Below are 20840 nucleotides of genomic sequence, written 5' to 3'. Positions count from 1 at the left end.
GCCCGTGAGCCATGGCCGCTGAGCCTGCGCGTCCGGAGCCTGTGCTCCGCAACGGGAGAGGCCACAACAGTGAGAGGCCCGCGTACCGCAAAAAAAAAAAAAAAAAAAAAGACCAGGCATATAAACAGGAAAATATGAGCCACAATGAGAAGATAACTTAATTCATCAAAAGTGACCCAGAACTAACACAGATGTTAGAATTAGCAGATAAGGGCTTCAAAGTAGTTATTATAACTGTATTCTCTCTGTTCAGAAAGTTAAGTTCAGACATGCAAACTATAAAAAAAAGACCCAAATTAAATTTATAGAGATTAAAACTGCAAGGTCTGAGAAAAATAAACTGGATGGAATTAAGAACAGATTAGACACTACAGAACAAAAAATTAGTGAACTTGAAGACGTAACAATAAAAACCACCCAAAATAAAACAGAGAAGAAAAATAAGAAAAAAAGAAAAAGGAACAGAACATCAGTAAGCTGTGAGGCAACTTAGGTTGCCAAATATATGTATAAGTGGAGTCCCTGAAAAAGAGGCAAGAGAGAAAGAGATAAGAGAAGATACTTGAAAAACTAATGGCTGTTAGGGAATGAGAGCTACACCACAACCACAATGGAAAATAATCTGGGCAGTTAACTATTGAAATTTAAGCTACACAAGCATTTTGAACCAGTAATTCCAATATTAAGAAAATACACAAAAATAAATAAAAGTACCAATACATAAGATTCTATATAGAAGATACTTAGCATTGTTTGAATTATCACAAACTGGAAATAACCTTCATCAATAAAGAAATGGTTGTTAAATTACCATAGGCCCATACTAAAAACTATCATAATGAAAAGAATGAATTAGAGCTACATATATTGACCTGAAAAGACATCCATGATATCTATTAAGCAAAAACAGGCAAGTTGCATGGTTACTATATCCATAACATAATTTCATGGTTTAAAAGAGAGAAAGAAAGAAAATAAATGCTAAATATTTATGTTTTTATTAGCATAGAAAAATAGTATAGAATACCTTAGAATGGAGGTTGAGATTGAATAGAGGCAGAAGAGAACAGTAATATTTTCTTTATACATATTTATACTGTTTGAATGATTACAATGAGCATGTATTACTTTTGAATAAAAAGTTTAAAAATAAGAAGCACAATAACAACCTGACAATATGTTAGCAATATAACATTGCTACGAGTGCACAAGCATCATAGCAGAATGCACAAATAGGAGAGAGTCCTTTGCCACACAAGTGAAAAATCCATCCCTTTCAAAGACCTTTGGTAAACAACTTTTCATTTGGACTTTTTCCCTTAAAATCAGGGCTAATACATAAGTCAATTTTAAAGATAAGAAAACTGAAACGTAAGATGTTCAAGGTCACACTCCTTGTTAGCAGTTAAGAAGGAACTGTGATCCACGTGCCCTAGCTTCTACCCTTGTCATCTTCAAGCTGGCTGAAACCCCAGCTTGAACCCTGGGAGTAAGAAAGGGCACAGAAGCTGCCTCAACAACTCAATGAGGAAGAGGAAGGCAGGGGATTCTGCCACCTTCCACCATGCTGACACACATTGGTTTCAGTCCGAGAAGTTCCCCTGTTTTACACACTGAGCTTCTGAGTACCATTTCATTTTTTTAAAGGATTCCAATCCTTACCAAAAAGAAAGTTGGAAAAGCAATGATCAAAAAACTTATATAGGGTCACTTCAATAGCAATAATCCCACCGATAATGTCCAAAAAAAAACCAAAATAGAAACTGGTAAAATATAGGACACAGAATACATCTTTGAATCTCAAATAAGACTATATTCAATCTATTTTTTAAATTTATTTATTTATTTGGCTGTGCTGGGTCTTAGTTGTGGCATTCAGGATCTTTAGTTGCAGCATGTGGGATCGAACCCAGACCCCCTGCATTGGGAGCACAGAGTTCTAACAGCTGGACCACCAGGGAAGTCCCCACATTCAATCTAAATGTTCAGTGACGAATCATTAGAGAAATACAAACCAAAACCACCATGAGGTATCACCTCACACTGGTCAGAATGGCCATAATCAAAAAATCTACAAACAATAAATGCTGGAGAGAGTGTGGAGAAAAGGGAACCCTCCTGCACTGTTGGTGGGAATGTAAATTGATACAGCCACTATGGAGAACGGTATGGAGGTTCCTTAATAAACTAAAAATAGAACTACCATATGACCCAGCAATCCCACTACTGGGGATATACCCTGAGAAAACCATAATTCAAAAAGAGACATGTACCACAATGTTCATTGCAGCACTATTTACAATTGCCAGGACATGGAAGCAACCTAAATGTCCATCAAAAGATGAATAGATAAAGAAGAGGTGGCACATATATACAATGGAATATTATTCAGCCATAAAAAGGAATGAAACTGAGTTATTTGTAATGAGGTGGATGGACCTAGAGTCTGTCATACAGAGTGAAGTAAGTCAGAAAGAGAAAAACAAATACCGTATGCTAACGCACATATATGGAATCTAAAAAAACGGCACTGATGAACCTAGTGGCAGGGCAGGAATAAAGACGCAGACGTGGAGAAGGGACTTGAGAACACAAACGGGGAACGGTAAGCTGGGACAAAGTGAGAGAGTGACATGGACATATGTACACTACCAAATGTAAAATAGATAGCTAGTGGGAAGCTGCTGCATAGCACAAGGAGATCGGCTCGCTGCTTTGTGACGACCTAGACGGGTGGGATAGGGAGGGTGGGAGGGAGGCTCAAGAGGGAGGCGATGTGGGGATATATATATAAATGTATACTTATAGCTGATTCACTTTGTTGTACAACAGAAACTAACACAACACTGTGAAGCAATTATACTCCAATAAAGACATAAAAATAAATAAATAAATATTCAGTGAGAAATTGTCCCTTTTAAGTTCAGCTAATTCTCATCAATGTTAAGTATGACCTAATTTTTCTAACAATTAAAACCATGAGCCTAGTGAAAGATTAACTAATGTTTCAAGGAAATGTGTCCTTAAAAATAAAAGATACACCAGGTACTGTTCTGGGTGCCGGGGACACAATGGACAAAATAAATCCCCAGCCCTCAGGGAGCATCCAACTATACTGGGTGCCACAAACAAATAAATACACAATGCGGGGTATCAACAAGTGACACAAAGAAAAATAAAGCAGTAGGGGCATACAAAGTGATGTGGAAGAAAAGGGGTTGTTATTTCAGAGAAGGTGGTCTGGGAATCCTGTTCCGAAGATGAGACATTTGAGAAGCCACCTGGATGAGGTCTAGAAGAGAATCACGTATGGATCTGGAGCGAGGGTGCTCATGGCAGAAGGAACAGCTTCCATGGTGAAAAGTGGTTAGTAGGTCCAAAAGCAGTAAAAAGGGTAGGATAACTGGAACAGGATGAGCGGGGGATAGGGGAAGAGGTAGGAAAGGGGTTTAGAGAAGTGGGCAGGGGCCCTTACGAGGCACTGCAAAAGCTTTGGATTGTATTCTAAGGTTGGTGGGAAATTCTGAGGGTTTTAAGCAAGGGAAATTTATGTATGATAGTAACTTTCTTTACTCATCTATATTTCAACTGAAATATACATGTCTTCCTGGTGAAAGCAATTGAGTCTCAGGAGATTGAAAGTGTTCTTCTCTTTCCCTGGAAATGTATTACTTGAAGGAAAGACAGCTAAATGGAGTGTCACAGTGTTTAAGATGGGGGGGGGGCACTGGGGTCTTGGGTCACCATCTGGCATCTCCTGAGACATGTACCAGACTTGGCTTTTGAAGTTGTAGCCTCCCTTGTTCCCCTATACAATGACTCTCTGTAATTTCTGTGCCCTCGCAGGTACACAAGATTTCATTCTATTGCTCACAAACTCATAAACTCAATGGAGCTGAAGCCCCTTACCACCCTTCCACTACTCCTTTTTTTTTTTTTTTAATTTATTATTTATTGGCTGTGTTTGGTCTTCCTTGCTGCGTGCGGGCTCTCTCTAGTTGCGGCGAGCAGGGGCTACTCTTCGTTGTGGTGTGTGGGCTTCTCATTGCGGTTGCTTCTCTTGTTGCAGAGCACAGGCTCTAGGCGTGCAGGCTTCAGTAGTTGCGGCACACGGGCTCAGTAGTTGTGGCTCACGGGCTCTAGCGCGCAGGCTCAGTAGTTGTGGCACACAGGTTTAGTTGCTCTGCAGCATGTGGGATCTTCCCAGACCAGGGCTTGGACCCATGTCCTCTGCATTAGCAGGCAGGTTCTTAACCACTGCACCACCAGGGAAGCCCCCTTCCACTACTCTTGAGCACACAGAAAAAGTAGAGCTCCCTAGGGCAAAGGTGGAACTGGTGAGAATACTGTACAGCCATCCATCACACAAGACCATCCTCTCTTCACTTCCACTGCCACTCTGGCTTTGCTACATCTACGGACACGTCTCAGAAACAGAGCACAGGTCACTTCTGTTCTCAGACTTAGGGTGTTTCTGTTGCTTCATTCAGGGGATGATGGAGGGGCAAGAATTCACACTCCAGGGCTTCCCTGGTGGCGCAGTGGTTGAGACTCCGCCTACCGATGCCGGGGACACGGGTTCGTGCCCCGGTCCGGGAAGATCCCACATGCCGCGGAGCGGCTAGGCCCATGAGCCATGGCCGCTGAGCCTGCGCATCTGGAGCCTGTGCTCCACAACGGGAGAGGCCACATCAGTGAAAGGGCTGCGTATCGTCAAAAAAAAAAAAAAAAAAAAAAAGAATTCACACTCTAGCTTAGCCTCTGACTCTCTCCTTCACCCAAACTAGGGAATCTTCCCTAGCATCAGGGCAGGAAAAACACCATTATCCTTTGTTGTTGAAACCCCAAAGCCCTTTCTCTATTTTTTCTGCTGTATTCTCTCTCTTCTGAGCACGAGGTGCCACTGCTTGGATGGGGGGCTAGGCATTAAAGAAGGAATACAAGAAACACACAGATAAAAACTTGGTATCTCAAAATATTATCCCACCACATTTTCAAAAATCTCCCTTTGTTATTTTACTTCTGTAATATCTACCAAGTGCTAGTATGTGCTAAATGTGATGTTTTGATCGGTTTGTAAATTTGGGGCATGTCCTAAAACCATTCACTGTGAGTCACTGCCACCATGATTTTTCCTCTCTTCTATGGTAATAAAAAAGGTTAAGCAATAGACCATTAAAATACAAAAAAAACACTAGTTCTTAGTTGTAAGCAACAGATGACCACTTTGGTTGAGTTAAGCAGGAAAGGAATTTATATAATAACACTGAGAGGACTAGAGTTGCAGCCTGGAAGGCTAGGAAGCCAAGATGCCCAACATTGGATCCAACAGTGGATAACAGGTCTGAGGATGCCACCACCTCTCCCACCACGGCACTACTGAAGCCATGCACACACACAAAGGGCAAGAACTGTCACCTGCTTTAGACACTGATGACACAACCTATCCCCACAATGGATTCTGCACAGTCCTTTTTTGCTCAGGTTGCTAGCTTCTGACTCAAAGTCTGGGCCAAAGCAAGATCACGTAACACCAAAAAGAAAAGTCTGTGAAAGCACATATCTGACATGAGAGATAGTGCGGAAGAGTTTAGATACTAAGCAACCTAAACGAAAGGACAACAATCCAGCATATGCGTGTTTAAAGAAGACTGTATTCGTGCCAATTCCGGGCATGCCTCAGAGATTCGGAGGGTTCAGCTCCAGACCACCACAATAAAGCAGAATATCACAATAAAGCAAGTCACACAAATTTGGGGGGGACATTAAAAAGTCATATTTACACTATACTGTAGTCTATTCAATGTGCAATAATAGCATTACACCTAAAAAACCATGTAATTTATTGCTAAAACATTCTAACCATCATCTGAGCCTTCAGTGAATACTAATTTTTTTGGCCGGTGGAGGGTCTTGCCTCAATGTCAACGGCGGCTGACTGATCAGGGTGGTGGCTGCTGAGGGCTGGGCAGGCTGCGGCAGTTCCTTAAAATAAGACACCAGTGAAGTCTGCCGCATTGATGAACTCTTCCTTTCACTTGAACACTTAGAGGCCGTTGGAGGGTTACTAACTGGCCTAATTTCGGTATTATTGTGTCTCAAGGAATAGAGAGGCCCAAAGAGTGGGCGAGAGGTGGGGAAACGGACAGTCAGTGGAGCAGTCGGAAGACACACATTTATTAAGTTGGCCGTCTTATATGCGCACGGTTCATGGCACCCCGAAGATCACTGACCACAGATCACCATAACAAACATAATAATCACAGAAAAGTTTGAAATATTGCAAGAATTACCAAAATGTGACATAGAGACACTAAGTGAGCAAATGTTGTTAGAAAAATGTCACTGATACACTTGCTCTATATAGGGTTACCTTCAATTTGTTAAAAAAAAAAAAAAAAAGCAGTTATCTGTCAAACACAATAAAGCAAAAAGCAATCAAATGAAGTCTGCTTGTACTGTTACAATTAACTTATCACCTTTTAGTTCACATAATCACAAACAGGTATATCTTTTCTCAACCACCCTATCATAACCCAGCTTTAAACTTCTTTATTTCGGCATATTCTCAACTGTTTTAAACACATCTAATATCAAAACATTAAGCTGAATATTATAAAACTGTCATTTTTATTGCTCAAAAACAGCCAAATATTGGCAACGTCTGATGGTTTAACATATACCATAATGGACTAACTTACTAAATCCCTAAAATTTGACTAAAGAGATTAGGGCTTATCTTCTAAGTGTTCAAGTATTTGAAGAATTATCACATAGAAGAGCTTCGGATGGCAACTTAGCAACGTGTTCACACCAACCCTCAAAATAGAAATGGCTAGAAAGTGTCAAAGGTAAAATTCATTTGTTAAGTTATTTACTGAGCAGTTCTCCTATGTGCCAAGTACAATATGTCCTGAAGACAGCAAACAGTCCCTGCTTTTATGGAGTTTATAGTCTCATGGGACAGATTTTAGCCCAAGAAGGAGAAAGACAAAGTTTAGAATTATCAGAAAATACAAGAGATATAAGGAAAGGAGCTTTGTTAACAGAAATCAAAATAGTAGGTATTTTAATGTTCATTACTATCTACATTTGTTTTTACATATTATTTTATTTGCTATATCAATATTATTATAAATTGATTCTAAAGAAACAACATTTTCTGATTTACTGGCTTCAGTTACATCAAATTTTGATCCAAGAGTTCTCATTATTCACTGGGCCTGAACTCTTCGATGATGGATATCTATCCACAATACCGGTTTAAATAATTTGTCACAAAGCACATTTCATTTTTATTACTGTGTTTTTCCAGCAGAGTATATTCTCTAGCTACATAGAAATATGGGGAACAAATGTCACCTTCATTTGGGAAAGTTATTTCTTAGGACTGACTCTATATTCCTAATATAATCTATAAGTATAATCTATTGCTTAGCCAGAATACTGGGTAATGGTTATAGAAATATCATTCTTGAGATCAGAAAAATTCTTGCTAGTGTAAAAACCACATGTCATTTTTCATCTATGTTAACTCATGTTCTGGAAGAGAAACTTATGAATATTTTAATAAATTGTTCAATTCCTCCTAGTACCAAAGACATTCTTTCAAGCGCTAAATAGAAAAGCACATAGCAAATACATCAGATATCCTTCAAAAGTCATCTACGAATGCTCCCTAAATAATATAATTCACCTCATATTTAAAGAAGCAAATTGTCTGAAGAACAATTTCTTAATGTATATTTTAAACACAAGGAGACTTGGCTGTATAAAAGAACATCAAAATGAGTAATAAAGAGACAATACTTTTATAATCCTAAGTAATACAATTTTATCTATTTTTAACTTTTTATTTTTTGTATTTATTCAATTCCTTCCCATACCTGAAAAGAAGCAGTGTAACTGGAGCATACTGAGGGAGAAGAGAGAAGCAGGGTAAGACAGGAGACCTCAGCAGGAGACCAGAACACAAGGATACCGTGGGCCATAGCAAGGAGTCTGGAAAGTTGTGATAGACAGCTATACCCAGCTATACTCAGAGTCATTCTGGCAGATGAAGAGTCAAAGATTTCACTATGCTTACAAACTGCTGGAGCGGAGTATAGGAGGCTACTGTCAAAGAAGTCAAGGGATTTCAAGAAAAGGAACAGTTGTAATGGTAGTAGTCGGGGGGGTAATTATTATTATTATTATTAATGATAATAGCTATCATCTATTTAACACTGTACATGTGCCAAATACTATACCAAAGCACTTCATGTATATTATCTCATTTTGTTTTGAGAATAGTTTCTATTATGTTTGTTTTACAAATAAGGAAATTAAGTAAGGAATTAGATAGATTGCTTAAAGTCACCCAGCTGGTCACAGGCTGTGTTGTGGGTCAGGGAGCAGGCCGGCAATCAGCTCTGACTGACCCCACAGCTCACTGTGAGCCAGGATGGTTGGATGGCTGTGCTCACAGTGCTGCAGCAAGAGAGCGAACAAAGCCCTCAATGCCCAGGAGGAAATATTCAGACAACAGCAGAAAGGAGCGGTAGAGGGTAACAAAACCTGACACCATGAACCACCAATAAAAAAAGGCTTTTGTGTGAGGGCAAAACAGGGCCAAAGCAAGAAAGAACTAAGAGAAAGTGGGTGACATTTCTGGGTCCCATGGTGTGAGGCATTTGGTACAGCGAGGAAGCTATGATCTCAGACTGGAGCCAGGCTTCAGCTTAGGCTGGAAGGTAGAGCGGGTGCTCCCGGACACTGGTTAGGAGTCCCGTTGTTCATTTACAGTGTAACAGACCAGCATAGTGATTATGAACACAGGATCCGGTGGGAGTGGCAAGATGGGTGAAGGAGATCAAAAGATGCAAACAGCCACTTATTAAAAAAAAAAGTCCTGGGGATGTAATGTACACCACGCTGCCCATACTTAATAATACTGTCTTGCATATTTGAAGGCTGTTAAAAGAGTAAATCTTAAACATTCTCATCACAAGAAAAAAAATTTTATAACTGTGTGCTGACGGATGTTAACTAGATTTACTGTGGTGATCATTTTGCAGTATATACAAATATCAAATCATTATGTTGAACACCAGAAACAAATATAATGTTATAAATCAATTATAGCTCAATTAAAAAAAAATCTAACAAGAGGGAAATAGTAAAATAAATTATAATGCAACAGAATATTATACAACCAATAAAAGTAATGCTTTCAGAGACTGTTTCATGACAACGATAATGGTAGCTAACATTTCTTAACTGGGCATTTATTCTGTACCAAATATTCTTCTTTATGTAGACTGTATATCACACATACATTATAATACATAATACTGTTAAAAAAAAGAACACAGGTTTGTCACTTCATGCCTCGCGATACTGCAGTGCTTATGTTCAAGTGACCCTGATTTTACTTAATAATGGCCTCAAAGTGCCAGAGGAGTGACACTGGCAATTCAGATACGCCGAAGAGAAGGCGTAAAGTGCTTCCCTGAAGTGAAAAGATGAAATTTCTCTGCCAAGGAAAGTAAGAAAATCATGTGTTGAGGTTGCTGAGATCTGCGTAGATCCATGTGTCTTCTCTTCAACATCCCTGGTGGAAAGTCCAGGTTATTTGTAAGAAGACAGTAGAGAAGGAGGGAGAAGCAGAGTGCAGATCAAAAGGCTTCCAAAAGAAAGGAGCTGCAAGGAATATTCTATACAACCTCAGCATGTTCTAGCTTTTCTGGGTGGCTGACAGAGTCTTGGTACTCCAGCAGAGGGTTAGGCCTGAGTCTCCGAGGTGGGAGAGAAGAGTTCAGGACATTGGTCCACCAGAGACCTCCTGGCCCCATGTAATATCAAACAGCGAAAGCTCTCCCAGAGATCTCCATCTCAATGCTAAGACCCAGCTCCACTCAACGACCAGCAAGCTACAGTGCTGGACATTCTATGCCAAACAACTAGCAAGTCAGGAACACAACCCCACCCATTAGCAGAGAGGCTGCCTAAAATCATAATAAGTTCACAGACACCCCAAAACACAACACCGGACATGGTCCTGCCCTCCAGAAAGACAAGATCCAGCCTCATCCACCAGAACACAGGCACCAGTCCCCTCCAAGAGGAAGCCTACACAACCCACTGAAACAAACTTACCCACTGGGGACAGACACCAAAAACAAAGGGAACTACGAACCTGCAACCTGCAGAAAGGAGACACCAAACACAGTGAGCTAAGCAAAATGAGAAGACAGAGAAATACACAGCAGATGAAGGAGCAAGGTAAATCTCACCAGACCAAACAAATGAAGAGGAAATAGTCTACCTAAAAAAGAATTCAGAGTAATGATAGCAAAGATGATCCAAAATCTTAAAAATAGAATGGAGGAAATACATGAAACGTTTAACAAGGACCTAGAAGAAGAGCAAACAAACAATGATGAACAACACAATAAATGAAATTTAAAACTCTCTAGAAGGAATCAATAGGAGAATAACTGAGGTAGAAGAATGGATAAGTGACCTGGAGGATAAAATAGTGGAAATAACCACTGCACAGCAGAATAAAGAAAAAAAAATGAGAAGAATTGACGACAGTTTCAGAGACCTCGGGGACAACATTAAACGCACCAACATTCGAATAATAGGGGTCCCAGAAGAAGAGAAAAAAAAGGGACTGAGAAAATATTGAAAGAGACTGTAGTTGAAAACTACTGTTTCCTTTCCTAATATGGGAAAGGAAACAGTCAATCAAGTCCAGGAAGCACAGAGAGTCTCATACAGGATAAATTCAAGGAGAAACATGCCAAGACACATATTAATCAACTATCAAAAATTAAATACAAAGAAAAAATATTAAAAGCAGCAAAGGAAAAGCAACAAATAACGTACAAGGGAATCCCCATGAGGTTAACAGCTGATCTTTCAGCAGAAACTCTGCAAGCCAGAAGGGACTGGCAGGACAAATTTAAAGTGATGAAAGGGAAAAACCTACAACCAAGATTACTCTGCTCAGCAAGGATCTCATTCAGATTCAATGGAGAAATTAAAACCTTTACAGATAAGCAAAAGCTAAGAGAATTCAGCGCCACCAAATCAACTTTACAACAACTCCTAAAGGAACTTCTCTAGGCAGGAAACACAAGAGAAGGAAAAGACCTACAATAACAAACCCAAAACAATTAAGAAAATGGTAATAGGAACACACATATCAATAACTACCTTAAATGTAAATGGATTAAATGCTCCAACCAAAAGACATAGACTGGTTGAATGGATACTAAAACAAGACCCGTATATATGCTGTCTACAGGAGGCCGACGTCAAACCTAGGGCCACATACAGACTGAAAGTGAGGGTATGGAAAAAGATATTCCATGCCAATGGAAATCTAAAGAAAGCTGGAGTGACAAAACAGACTTTAAAATAAACACTATCACAAGAGACAAAGAAGGCCACTACATAATGATCAAGGGATCAATCCAAGAAAAAGATATAACAATTGTAAATATTTATGCACCCAAAACAGGAGCACCTCAATACTTAAGGCAACTGCTAACAGCCATAAAGGGGGAAATGGACAGTAACACAATCATAGTAGGGGACTTTAAGACCCCACTTTCACCAATGGACAGATCATCCAAAATGAAAATAAATAAGGAAACACAAGCTTTAAATGACATATTAAACAAGATGGACTTAACTGATATTTATAGGACATTCCATCCAAAAGCAACAGAATATACTTTCTTCTCAAGTGCTCATGGAACCTTCTCCAGGACAGATAATATCTTGGGTGACAAATCAAGCCTTGGTTAATTTAAGAAAACTGAAACCATATCAAGTAACTTTTCTGACCACGAGGCTATGAGACTAGACATCAATTACAGGAAAAAATCTGTAAAAAATACAAACACATGGAGGCTAAAAACTACAGTACTAAACAACCAACAAATCACTGAAGAAATCAAAGAGGAATTCAAAAAATACCTAGAAGCAAATGACAATGAAAACACGACGACCCAAAACCTATGGGATACAGCAAAAGCAGTTCTAAGAAGGAACTGCACAGCAATACAATCCTACCTCAAGAAACAAGTAACATCTCAAATAAACAACCTAACCTTACATCTAAAGCAATTAGAGAAAGAAGAACAAAAAAACCCCAAAGTTAGCAGAAGGAAAGAAATCATACAGATAAGATCAGAAATAAATGAAAAAGAAACGAAGGAGGAACTTCCCCGGTGGTGCAGTGGTTAAGAATCCACATGCCAATGCAGGGGACACGGGTTCGAGCCCTGGTCCAGGAAGATCCCACATGCCGCAGAGCAACTAAGCCCATGTGCCATAATTACCGAGCCTGTGAGCAACAACTACTGAGGCTGGGAGCCACAACTACTGGAGCCCACGTGCCTAGAGCCGGTGCTCCACAACAAGAGAAGCCATTGCCATGAGAAGCCCATGCACCGCAACAAGGAGTGGACCCCACTCACCGCAACTAGAGAAATCCTGCACACAGCAACGAAGACCCCATGCAGCCAAAAATAAATAAGTTAAATTAAAAAAAGAAATGAAGGAAACAATAGCAAAGATCAATAAAACTAAAAGCTGGCTCTTTGAGAAGATAAACAAAATTGATAAACCTTTAGCCAGACTCATCAAGAAAAAAAGGGAGAAGACTCAAATCAATAGAATTAGAAATGAAAAAAGAGAAGTAACAACTGACACTGCAGAAATACAAAGGATCATGAGAGATTACTACAAGCAACTCTATGCCAATAAAATGGACAACCTGGAAGAAATGAACAAACTCTTAGTAAAGCACAACCTCCCAAGACTGACCCAGGAAGAAATGGAAAATATAAACAGGCCATTCACAAGCACTGAAGTTGAAACTGTGATTAAAAATCTTCCAACAAACAAAAGCCCAGGACTCAGGCTTCACAGGCGAATTCTATCAAACATTTAGAGAAGAGCTAACACTTATCCTTCTCAAACTCTTCCAAAACACAGCAGAGGGAGGAACACTCACAAACTCACTCTACAAGGCCACCATCACCCTGATACCAAAAATAGACAAAGATGCCTCAAAAAGAGAAAACTACAGACCAATATCACTGATGAACATAGATGCAAAAATCCTCAACAAAATACTAGCAAACAGAATCCACAGCTCATTAAAAGGATCATACACCATGATCAAGTGGGGTTTATCCCAGGAATGCAAGGATTCTTCAGTATATGCAAATCAATAAATGTGATAAACCATATTAACAAATTGAAGGAGAAAAACCATATGATAAACTCAATAGATGCAGAAAAAGCTTTCGACAAAATTCAACACCTATTTATGATAAAAACTTTCCAGAAAGTAGGCATAGAGGGAACTTACCTCAACATAATAAAGGCCATATATGACAAACCCACAGCCAACATCGTTCTCAATGGTGAAAAACTGAAACCATTTCCACTAAGATCAGGAACAAGCCAAGGCTGCCCACTCTCACCACTATTATTCAACATAGTTTTGGAAGTTTTAGCCACAGCAATCAGAGAAGAAAAAGAAATAAAAGGATTCCAAATCGGAAAAGAAGTAAAACTGTCACTGTTTGCAGATGACATGATACTATACATAGAGAATCCCAAAGATACTACCAGAAAACTACTAGAGCTAATCAATGAATTTGGTAAAATAGCAGGATATAAAATTAATGCACAGAAATCTCTTGCATACACTAATGATGAAAAATCTGAAAGAGAAATTAAGGAAACACTCCCATTTACCTCTGCAATAAAAAGAATAAAATACCTAGGAAGAAACCTACCTAAGGAGACAAAAGACCTGTATTCAGAAAACTGTAAGACACTGATGAAAGAAATTAAAGATGATACAAACAGATGGAGAGATATACCATGTTCTTGGACTGGAAGAATCAACACTGTGAAAATGAATATACTACCCAAAGCAATCTACAGATTCAATGCAATTCCTATCAAACTACCAATGGCATTTTTTACAGAACGAGAAAAAAACATTTCACAACTTGTATGGAAACACAAAGGACCACAAATAGCCAAAGCAAACTTGAGAAAGAAAAACGGAGCTGGAGGAATCAGGCTCCCTGACTTCAGACTATACTACGAAGCTACAGTAATCAAGACAGTATGGTACTGGCACAAAAACAGAAATATAGATCAATGCAACAGGATAGAAAGACCAGAGATAAACCAACAAACATACGGTCACCTTACTGTTTTTAAAGGAGGCAAGAATATACAATGGAGAAAAGACAGTCTCTTCAATAAGTGGTGCTGGGAAAACTGGACAGCTACATATAAAAGAATGAAATTAGAACACTCCCTAACACCATACACAAAAATAAACTCAAAATGGATTAAAGACCTCAATGTAAGGCCAGACACTATAAAACTCTTTTCTGTTGTTGTTTTTTGTTTTTGTTTTTTTGCGGTATGCAGGCCTCTCACTGTTGTGGCCTCTCCCATTGTGGAGCACAGCCTCCGGATGCACAGGCTCAGCGGCCATGGCTCATGGGCCCAGCTGCTCCGTGGCATGTGGTATCTTCCCGGACCGGGACACGAACCCGTGTCCCCTGCATCGGCAGGCAGACTCTCAACCACTGCACCACCAGGGAAGCCCACTATAAAACTCATAATGGAAAACATAGGCAGAACACTCTATGACATAAATCACAGCAAGATCCTTTTAGACCCACCTCCTAGAGAAATGGAAACAAAAATAAACAAATGGGACCTCATGAAACTTCAAAGCTTTTGCACAGCAAAGGAAACCATAAACAAGATAAAAAGACAACCCTCAGAATGGGAAAAAATATTTGCAAGTGAAGCAGCTGACAAAGGATTAATCTCCAAAATATACAGGCAGCTCATGCAGCTCAGTATCAAAAAAACAAAGAACCCAATCCAAAAATGGGAAGAAGATCTAAATAGACATTTCTCCAAAGAAGATTTACAGATTGCCAACAAACACATGAAGGGATGCTCAACGTCACTGATCATTAGAGAAATGCAAATCAAAACTACAATGAGGAATTTCCTGGTGGCGCAGTGGTTAAGAATCCACCTGCCAATGCAGGGGTCATGGGTTCAAGCCCTGGTCCAGGAAGATCCCACATGCCGTGGAGCAACTAAGCCCGTGAGCCACAGTTACTGAGCCTGCGCTCTAGAGCCCGTGAGCCACAGCTACTGAGCCCGCATGCCACAACTACCGAAGCCCGCGTGCCACGCCTGGAGCCCGTGTTCCGCAATAAGAGAAGCCGCCACAATGAGAAGCCCGCACACCGCAGCGAAGAGTAGCCCCCACTCACTGCAACTAGAAAAAGCCCGTGTGCAGCAATAAAGACCCAATGCAGCCAAAAATTAATTAATTAATTAATTTTTAAAAAAAACTACAATGAGGTATCACCTCACACCAGTCAGAATGGCCATCATCAAAAAATTTACAAACAATAAATGCTGGAGAGGGTATGGAGAAAAGGGAACCCTGTTGCACTGTTAGTGGGAATGTAAATTGATACAGCTACTATGGAGAACAGTATGGAGGTTGCTCAAGAAACTAAAAATAGAACTACCGTAAGACCCAGCAATCCCACTACTGGGCATATACCCTGAGAAAACCATAATTCAAAGAGTCTTGTACCACAATGTTCATTGCAGCTCTATTTACAATAGCCAGGACATGGAAGCAACCTAAGTTTCCACTGACAGATGAATGGATAAAGAAGATGTGGCACATATATACAATGGAATATTGCTCAGCCATAAGGAGGAACGAAACTGAGTTATTTGTAGTGAAGTGGATGGACCTCAAGTCTCTCATACAGAGTGAATTAAGTCAGAAAGAGAAAAACAAATACCGTATGCTAACACATATATATGGAATCTTAAAAAAAAAAAAAGGTTCTGAAGAACTTAGGGGCAGGACAGGAAAAAAGACACAGACATAGAGAATGGACCTGAGTACACGGGAAGGGGAGAAGGGTAAGCTGGGACGAAGTGACAGAGTGGCGTGGACATATATACACTACCAAATGTAAAACAGATAGCTAGTGGGAAGCAGCCTCATAGCACAGGGAGATCAGCTCGGTGCTTTGTGACCACCTAGAGGGGTGGGATAGGGAGGGTGGGAGGGAGACGCAAGAGGGTGGAGATATGGGGATATATGTATATGTATAGCTGATTCACTTTTTATACTGCAGAAACTAGCACACCATTTTAAAGCAATTATACTCCAACAAAGATGTTAAAAAAAAAAAAAGGAACACAGAATAAGGAGCCAGACTGCCTGGATTTGCGTCCTGGCTCTACCACTTACTAACAAATTATTTAGCCTCTTTTGCCTCAGATTCCCAACTGTAAAACGGGGGTGATGACAATCATCTCTGTCTCACATAGTTGTTAAGATTGAAAGGGTTAACATTTGTAAGATGATTAGAATAATATGCAGCATAAAGTAAATCCATTTAAGTGTTTGACTGAAAATCAAGTAAAATAAAAGATATAGGGAATATGCTACCCCAAAATGTGCCACTTGGGCATAAGACATATTTTGAGCTAGAGACAAAGAGAATCAATAGATGCAAAAAGAAACTTTCCCAGAGCTTCCCTTGTCTGACCAAAAGCAGACACTTGTGAAAAATGAGGACTGCCAAAAGTCCCCTCTCCTGGGGAATTTGTATGGCCAAGGTGGACCTATACACACAAACCTTACTCCATTAGAGCCCCCCCCCCAGTCTGCCCGCCCTGAAAGCTTAAAACCCTTTTCCTTTGTCTTGTCACTTCTCTACAAATTTATTATTCTTCTGTTAAGATGCTATATGAGCCCACATTCTAGCCACCCCCGTGAGTTACTCTTTATTGAGGTTTCACCCATGTGATGTGTACTGGACACATTACTAAACTCTTTGCTTTTCCCTTGTTAATCTGTTGTCAGTCTAAGTCTACAGGGTCCCTGGGGGAGAATCTAGGAGGGTAGAAGGAAAAACAATTTGTCCCTATACGGGACAATGGAAAGGGTAAAAAGAGAGGTGAGAGGGGAGAAGTATGAGGATTTGTGCCTGAGGGCCTGCACAGAGGCAGGGCGTGCAACAAGAGGCTCTGAGGGCCCTCTAGGGAGCGGGGCTGTGATTCAGACATTCTGGCTGGGGAGAAAAGCTTGTCTTTGCTTAGTTCTAAATGATGTGTGGCTAAGGTGTGCTGATGTCTCTGAAGACAGCTTAGTCCAGCCATTAAGGGGAAGGGTCAGCAGGCTGCTGGGATGCCCATCTGCCGGTGGTGGTTAGAAGTGCAAGAGCAGAACAGCTTAGAAAAAGGCCCGAAGATACCAGCAACTGAACAGAATCCCCACAAGGAGCAGAAACACAGGGCATATACTCTCCATCTTTTGGGGAACATGACGGTCATAATAAGAGAAAGAGTAATGTTCAAATGAACACCCTGAAAACCTTTCATTTTTCCTTTTATGAGATAAATGCACTTGGAATCTTTTATCATGCTAAACAAGCACATTTTTCTCATTTAAAAAAAAAGATTTGCAAGGACTATTATAATCCCAGCAGGCTAAATTTTTAGCAATCTCTCAATCTAATACACTTCTTAACAAAATTACATTTCACACAAAAAAATGAATGAAATCACATTCATTTCTATGCAAAAAGCTTCCAGTGCAATTTCATCACTGTAAAATGTGGAGAAATGACATGTAAATGCCTAATTTTCAATACCTTCTTAGCTCTATGAGCTGTTGTGTACTGCTTGGAAAGCAGAAGGTGCTTTTTATTCTGGAAAAACAGGATCACTCAAGGTCAAGGTAGTAAGCTGAGACACAGTCTTTGGCTGCTGTATACCAGCTCCCTCAAGCGGCTACCACCATAAACCTACATGTACACAGTGCGCAAAAATGGGCGTGGTCTCTTTTTGTTTCTATTTTCATTACACTAGGAGGTGGATCGAAAAAGATCTTGCTGTGATTTATGTCAGAGAGTGTTCTTCCTATGTTTTCCTCTAAGAGTTTCATAGTGTCCAGTCTTACATTTAGGTCTCTAATCCATTTTGAGTTTATTTTTGTGTATGGTATTAGGGAGTGTTCTAATTTCATTCTTTTATATGTAGCTGTCCAGTTTTCCCAGCAGCACTTATTGAAGAGACTGTCTTTTCTCCATTGTATATTCTTGCCTCCTTTATCAAAGATAAGGTGACCATATGTGTGTGGGTTTATCTCTGGGCTTTCAATCCTGTTCCATTGATCTATATTTCTGTTTTTGTGCCAGTACCATACTGTCTTGATTACTGTAGCTCTGTAGCATAGTCTGAAGTCAGGGAGCCTGATTCCTCCAGCTCCTTTTTTCCTTCTCAAGATTGCTTTGGCTATTCATGGTCTTTTGTGTTTCCGTACAATAGCCAGGAAACGGAAGCAACCTAAATGTCCACTAACAGAGGAATGAATAAAGAAGATGTGGGGGCTTCCCTGGTGGCACAGTGGTTGAGAGTCCGCCTGCTGATGCAGGGGACACGGGTTCGTGCTCCAGTCCAGGAAGATACCACATGCCACAAAGCGGCTGGGCCCATGAGCCACAGCCGCTGAGCCTGCGCGTCCAGAGCCTGTGCTCCGCAACGGGAGAGGCCACAACAGTGAGAGGCCCACGTACCGCAAGAAAAAAAAAAGAAGATGTGGTACATTTATACAATGGATTATTATTCAGTCATAAAAAAGGATGAAATAATTCCATTTACAGCAACATGCATGGACCTAGAGATTGTCATACTGAGTGAAGTCAGACAGAGAAAGACAAATACCATATGATATCACCTATATGTGGAATCTAGAAAAATGGTACAAATGAACTTACTTACAAAACAGAAATGGAGTCACAGATTTAGAAAACAAACTTATTGTTACCAAGTGGGAAAGAGGTGGGGAGGGATAAATTGGGAGATTGGGATTGACATATACACACTACTATATATAAAATAGATAACTAATCTTTACAAAGGCTGCAAATGAACTTATCTACAAAACAGAAATAGAGTTACAGATGTAGAAAATAAACTTACAGTTACGGGGTGGGGGAGGGATAAACTGGAAGACTAGGATTGACACATACACACTACTATATATAAAACAGATAACTAATACCTACTGTATAGCACAGGGAACTCTACTCAACACTCTGTAATGGCCTATATGGGAAACGAACCTAAAAAAGAGTGGATATATGTATATGTATATCAGATTCATCTTGCTGTACACCTAAAACTAACACAACATTGTAAATCAACTATATCCCAATAAAAATTATTAAAGAAAAAAAAAGATGGGCGTGGTCTCTTCAGCCCACAGGCATCTACCAAAAATAACAGTTACTACCAAAAATAACAGTTACTAACTCATCAATTCAGACTTTATTAGTTCAAAATGCATACTAATTTTCTTCAATATTACACATTAATTCTAAATTACTCTTTACCCTGTAAATTTTCAATAATGAGTTCAAATATTAGTATCTAAAATTCAGTCCTTTTTTCGTAACAACTGTGAAATATATTAAGAATTTGTTTCTTTTAACTTGAAAATTGAAAAACTCTATGAAAATTAGGTAAATCAGACTATTCATGAACTATAATTTTCAACTATTTTTCAAGTTAGTTTAATTTCGTAACATATACTTAAACTTAACTTCTTTATCAACACTTTAATAATTAAAGTTATGTTCTTTAAAAATTTTTCCTGGGCTGCTGCCGGTTCCGCCGCGCTCCAGGTATCTTTTTCTGAATGCAAGCTGCCTCATCATATGTTTCAAGGATGGCTCTTCCTATCATTGTAAAATGGGGCAGACAGGAATATTCAGTGACCACACTTTCAGAAGATGATACTGTGCTAGATCTCAATTTCTCAAGACCCTTACAGGAGTGTTACCAAAATGTCAGAAGTTACCTGGACTCAAAGTTAAAGGCAAACCTGCAGAAAATGATGTTAAGCTTGGAGCTCTCAAACTGAAACCAAATACTAAAATCATGATGATGGGAACTCATGAGGAGAGCTTGGAAGATGCCTTAGGTCCACCTCCTGACAATGATGATGTTGTTAACGACTCTGATATTGAAGATGAAGTAGTTGAAGCAGAAAATAGGGAGGAAAACCTACTGAAAATTTCCCACAGAGTAAAAGAGTACAAAGTGGAAATTTTGAATCCTCCCAGGGAAGGGAAAAAACCTTTGGTACTAGGTGTTGATTATATATTATTTGACCATAGTCTCTTGTGCAGATACTGGGATAGAATTAATGTGGCCATATCTTCATGAATTCCTAACATCTGCATATGAGGATTATGACATTGTTATCTGATCTGAAGTGGATTGAAGCTAAAATGAAAGAGCTGGGAGTGAGTACAAATGCAAATTACAAGATTATCTTCATGTTGGACAGTGCTGCTATGATAACAGTGTATACTCCAAGGAGAGGATTAATAGATGTAAAGCCTCTTGGTGTTATATGGGGAAAGTTTTCAGAGTTTTACAGCAAAAAAACCCATCATGTTTGATGACATAGGAAGAAATTTTCTAATGAACCCACAGAATGGACTAAAGCTAAGACCTTTTATGAAAGCACACTTAAATCGAGATAAAGACAAAGAATTTTTAAAATTAACCCAGTACCTCAAGGAAATAGCAAAGTTAGATGACTTTTTGGACCTAAATCACAAATATTGGGAAAGGTATCTCTCAAAGAAGCAAGGACAGTAGTTACAAGCTATACTGGCAGTTACTGAAGATGCTTGAGATCCATGAATTTCTTTTCACTTTTATGCTAAAGATCATTATGA

The 20840-nt window shown here is 39.5% G+C and overlaps 1 protein-coding gene and 1 pseudogene across 4 annotated transcripts in view; one reads left to right on the top strand and one right to left on the bottom strand.

The window, feature by feature from the left end:
* The window catches only part of AKAP7 (A-kinase anchoring protein 7), a gene marked incomplete at its 5' end in the record, with an annotated part of 140323 nt that overhangs the window by 80328 nt on the left and 39155 nt on the right, over window positions 1-20840 (bottom strand). The gene's annotated exons all lie outside the window — the stretch shown is intronic.
* Window positions 19820-20760, top strand: LOC309831770 (ubiquitin-like domain-containing CTD phosphatase 1; annotated as a pseudogene). The gene has a single exon. The product of its transcript is annotated as a ubiquitin-like domain-containing CTD phosphatase 1 (transcript).

The sequence above is a fragment of the Grampus griseus genome (assembly GCF_964374135.1).
Source record: "Grampus griseus genome assembly, chromosome: 13".
NCBI lineage: Eukaryota > Metazoa > Chordata > Mammalia > Artiodactyla > Delphinidae > Grampus > Grampus griseus.
Note: the sequence above shows the minus strand (reverse complement) of the source record. Positions and strands in the feature narration are given on the sequence as shown.